Raw genomic sequence first — 6000 nt, 5'->3', positions numbered from 1 at the left:
GTAGATAGAACCTTTTTGTTTTTTCAATAAAAAATCCCAAAATGTACACAACTTAAAATAAAACATCACATAATGTAAATAAATTGTCACAGAATAAAAATATGTAAATAACTCAGTTTTGACAAAAATATCAGATAGAACCTTATAATTCTAAGGGGATGATATGGGACACCTTTTTTTATATATGTTGGGAAGTTGATCTTTCCAGATAATCCTTAGTAAACTTAGTGTCCCGCATTTTTGCTGCAAATGAATGGGCAGTAGCCCTTTAGACCGTTACTCACAGCTAACAGTTAATTAATGTGTTTTTTTATTATTACTTTTTTTTTTTGTATAATTATTATGTTGTCTGTTTATTTTTTATTGATTATTGGTAGATAATGCTTTTTATTTGCTGCTTTGCTGTGGTTGTTTTGAATACCAAAGAGTTTAGGGCTACTGCTAAAAAATATAGGCTAATTTATATTTACTAGGCTTTTTTTATGATAATGGTATTTCAAGTCCAGTTAAATCAAATATGTCATGAACGTCATGTGGTATTCAATGACATATATATTTTAAATTACTTATGGACTACTGTGGGCTGCTATATTTGGGTTAAAATACATGCTTTTAAAATATTTTAATATTGCAAATAAAATATTTGCCTATAATAGACACTACCTTTCAAAAAAATAAACAAATCTCTTCTGCTCATTACGGTTGCATTTATTTGATTAAAAAAACGTACATCTACAATTTGAAAGAACTGAATTTTTTTCTTTTCTTTCTGTTTTGCTTTTATTTTAAAGCTCCATTACTCCATTTTTCAGTGTCACATAATCCTTCAGAAATCATGTTGATTGCAATATATATATATATATATATATATATATATATATATATATATATATATATATATATATATATATGTATATGTATATATATATATATATAATTATTATTATTATAATTGGCACACCACACTGACAAAAAAAGCAAGATTGCACCAACGAAGATATAAATTAAGACAGCACTTAAATAGTTTTGAAATTGAAGAGCATATGTTTCCCATCTTATTACTTAGTATTTATAAGCAAACTTCGAAATATTCTCACTAAATCATGAATTACTGTAAAGGAGCATTTATATTTCTTACATTTGATATAAAAATTTGCCTGAAAATTTGTCTGAAATTTGTCTTGTGTTACAGCAGGTTCTCTCACAATTACAAAAAAATTATAAACATTCGCATATATAAATGTGGTGATTACAGACCAAAATTTGAATGTCCACTGTCAGAAAAAAAGCAAATTCAATATATTCTCAAAAACTATTTTTTTGATGTATTTTGTGGTATTTTCTAAAACTAGGGGATACATATTAGCCTATTATTTTTTACTAAAAGTTGATAAATAATAAATCACAGGACAGTGTTGACAATTTTCTGCACTCTTGAATGTTTCTATGTGCATGCTTGTGTGTTGTGTGCGTGTGTGCAGTATAGCAGCACTTTAGTTTAGAGCATAAATTAGCCACTTGCACAATAAAATGTGTAAAATGTGAATTCACCCAGTGAGTTTTGATTGTCAACATGCTACAAACAAATATGCTTGAGATATAACCTTCTGCACTTATCCATCGCCATGTAGCAAATTAGCTGAAAGTGAGATGAACATAATTACCGTAATTCCTCAAATAAAAGCCGGGGACTTTATTTACCTGAACTGCAGAAGGTAACAGGCTTTTACTTGAAGCAGGCTTTTATTAGAGGCAGGCTTTTATTTCTAATCCCATCTGTTTTATAAGGAATTGTTTTAAATAACCCATTTTAAATTAAAAGCGATAGTGTCCAGTGGACAGAGATCATTACATTAGCACAGAATCAGTTCGGTTCAGACGGGCTCTGTGTCAGTCTGCTTCACGCTGAATTATCAGTTCCTCAGTTCTCGAATCGGACACATCCGACAGAAACGGCTCTCGGTTTAGTGTACTGGTGATCCGAAAACTGATGCAACCGGTTCTTGACTCGAGAATGAGAAATGCTCTGGCAGTGGGCGTGTATGTTCGTTATCTGGCTCTGCTGCACAAATTTTCCCCCGGCCTTTATTTATCCATGTTGATCACGCCCCCAGAGGCCTGGCATTTATTTGACTACCAGTTTTTATTTGAGGAATTATCATATCCGGCTATTATTAAAGCTGCGGTAGGTAACTTTTGACGCTCTAGCGGTTAATAAACAGAACTGCTTGCGTCTTGCGGAAGAACATCATAGCCGGAACTACTTCTCTCTGTTTATGTCTATGAAGAATCACAAAAGTACTGGGTTACTCCGCCGCGGTACCCCCGAAGCAATCTAAAATAGTCTGAATATAAACACTTATTATAGGTGCAACCTAGTGATTCAGGACAAGCTAAAAACACGGTTTGGAAAATGGATTCATGGTGTACTCGCTTATTATATACATTTTGAACACAAACAAAGTTACGGACCGCAGCTCTGATTGGTTGTTTCTTACTGGGAGCAGATGAATTTCTGCAAATGGCAATAGGACCACTGGGAGGAGCCAGAGGAGCTTGACTTTTTCACAGATTATCTGTCTCATATTCTACTGTCAGGACATAATGACAGGTTTAACAAATATGTAAAAAATATATTTTTACAAAAGTTACCTAATGCAGCTTTAATCATTTTCATCTTCAGGAATTACTTGTAGCGTTACGATTTGTTCGTTCACAGGATCAAATCATCTGATGACTCTAATTAAAATTATTTCACTGGCCATGAAAAATAATCTTACTACTAATACATTGCTCCCAGAGCATGTAACAAAACCTGAAAGTGACAGTATCCACGTCCTTTGAGCAACAAACACAGACAGCTAAGCGTGTATACATATGGATGTTTATTAAACCATACTACAGGTGAACTTGCAATATCTGACTAGACACAAACATAAACACATTAAACATAAATGTCAATACAAGGAAAGCATGGATGGGGGGAGAGAGAGAGAGAGAGAGCACTGTAGAGAGAGGTAACGCTTGCATGCAAGAGAGTAGAGAATAATAGTAGTATTTATTGATCAGCTAATCACAACCTGTTAAGAACCATCAAAGGTCATCAAAGTCATCAAAATCACATCACCTTAATTAAAAGGGGTAAAGCCTAGAAGTGAATCTAAACAGCTAACAAGCAGTTACTTGCATCAGTTCTGTAGTTGCTGAGTAAAGTGCCCTGGTGCATGTATAATGCATAGATTCCTGTTTTATCTGGTTTGCCTGTAACCCCCATTTTGGTTAGATTGACCAGTAACAAGGTGTATAGTTTCAGTTGGAAAGTGTTTCTTTGTCCCAGTGACACCTAATTTGCATGCTTTATGACTTCCGAAGAATTGGTGTAGTTTTACCCAAAATATGGTAAAAATAGTATGATGCATTTCATGATCACAGAGTACATCATGATTTAAAGGAATGAAGAGCAGATCATTTTAATACCAAGAACAAAACCTCTAGAAGATATTAAACCAGAGATACATTCATAAACCTGAATATTAGCATTTAGAGTTCAACTAATACAAATAAACAGTGGTAACTAGACTAATGCAATTGGTAAACATACAGACAACACATGCATATATCAGATACATTTGTAACTGATTGATTGATTGATTGAATAAAGAAAAGGTGTTTATGTGTGTGTCACACGCCAGATAGTGTAGGGGCGCTACTTGCCAACCGACACTCCCCTTCCACTTTACCTCCCCCCTGAGGAGCTACCCCGCCGCCCAAGGAAAATGGACAACAGAATATAAGTAATGCCATGTATATTTATTTAATTAAAAGCCAATCTCAAGGAGGGAGATCAGGCCAACCGCCCTTCTGCGTCGACATGTCCAGACTAGATGACAGCAATGGTCGCTGGACCAGCGAGCCTTCAGCATAAACTGGTGAGCGGGGCGGGTCAGTACGGGTTCAGTATGCTCACTCTTCCTTCCTGAATACAGGACTGGATGCAGCAGCATGTGGCTCATTTCCCTGGCTCAACAGGACTTCAGCATAGACTGGTAAACAGAATGGATTAGTATAGATTCAGTATGCTCATGCTTTCTTCCTGGATACAGGACTAGATGCAGTAGCGGAGATGTGACTCAGCAGTACTTCAGCATAAACTGGTAGGCAAAGTGTGAAAAGAATGACTAATCCTTTTACTGTCTATCTATGGAATAACCTTCCTATATCCTATTATATAGACCACTATTCTTAATAAACCTCATGACTGCATGCATTTGTTTCCTTGAATTTGGACCATCATTTCATAAGCTAGTTATATTAAATTCTTGGCACCCTACTGCTTGTAACTCTTTCTTAAGAATCCTCCTTTGTATTTCATATTTCTTGCATTTCTGCATAACATGCTCTACAGTTTCTTCTACTGAACAGACATCACATAGACCTGTGTCATGTTTCCCTATAATGTGTAAAGTGTGATTTAGATTTGATTGCCCTGTTCATAAATGTGTGAAAATAACTTGTTCTTTTCTACTTAAGTTGTAAATTATTTTGCTTTTCTTTATGGTTTTTTGAACCTTGTAATAGTGGCGACCTGTATGACATGAGTCCCACACTGTCTGCCATTTCCTATTGCATGCTTCTGAAATTAAATGTTTTCCTTCTGATCTACTGAGTGCAATCTTTATGTGTGGATCTTTCATTTTAATTGATTCTTTGGCAATCTTGTCTGCTTCCTCGTTACCTTGAATTCCCACGTGTGCTGGTACCCACATAAATTGTATTATTATTCTTATCTGTGGTAACCGTACAACCTTATCATGATTTCAGTTAAAATGTCAGTTCTATTTGTTTCCAATGATTGTAAACTTAAAAGGACTGCCATTGAATCAGAACATATTACTTTATCCGGTCTAACTTAATACACCCACTCTGGTGCCATTAAAATAGCTATCATCTCTGCTGTATATACTGATGCACCATCTGCTATCCTTCCAGCCTTCCTCACCTCAAACTCTGGAACATAGAATGCAGCCCCTGTCCTCCCAGTCTCTGTACTCTTTGACCCATCTGTATAAATTTGAAGAAACGTGTAGTATGATTTTTTTTATATACTCATATAAATATGTATTTAACCTAACTGCTTCATTAATTTCCCTTCTGTTTTCATGTAATTTTATGTCTATTTCCGGTTGATCTATTATCCAGGGTGGAATTGGGGATACTACTAATATTGGAGCAAATGATATTGACTCTAGCCCAGCTTCATTAACCCACTCCTTTATTTTCCATGCAAATCCTTTACCAGTTGCATTTAAAATTTCCCAGCAATCATTCAGAACTTTCCTTACAGGATGACTATCTTTTTGTCCTTGTAGGTTTACCCAGTATGTCTTCTTATACTTAATGCCATTTCTGATGTCTCTACTTGTAATGCTGCAATAGGTGTGGTTTTAACTGCTCCTAAAATTAGATTAGATTAGATTCAACTTTATTGTCACTGCACATGTAAGGTACAAGGCAACGAAATGCAGTTAGCATCTAACCAGAAGTGCAATAAGCAGCAAGTACTGAATATACAAGGTCTATAATATGTACAATAACTATACAGATAAGTATTATGGACATAATTAACAGATTATAAATACTATAAGCATGATATACAGGTAGGTGTACTATGAACATACTATACAGATGGAATATGTAAAAGTGTATGTACACTATAGGCAGAACTATGAACATATGAACATAATTTACACTAGTGCAATGGACAGTACAGTGCGTATAAAATATTACAGTGTGCAAATGGATTACTCAGTGTTTCTGGATGAACAGACAGTAGTGCAAGTAATAACAAGTTTACTGTTTTTTGCTTGTAAATAAATAAATAAATCAGTCAGACGCAGTGGTGATGTGGGGGAGGAGTCTGTGTGTGTGGTGGTGTCAGAGGGCAGAGTTCAGTAAGGAAACAGCTGTAGGGAAAAAGCTGTTCCTGAATCTTGTGGTCCT

The sequence above is a fragment of the Carassius gibelio genome, chromosome A4 (genome assembly GCF_023724105.1).
Source record: "Carassius gibelio isolate Cgi1373 ecotype wild population from Czech Republic chromosome A4, carGib1.2-hapl.c, whole genome shotgun sequence".
Taxonomy (NCBI): Eukaryota; Metazoa; Chordata; class Actinopteri; order Cypriniformes; family Cyprinidae; genus Carassius; species Carassius gibelio.
This window is presented reverse-complemented; position numbering follows the sequence as displayed.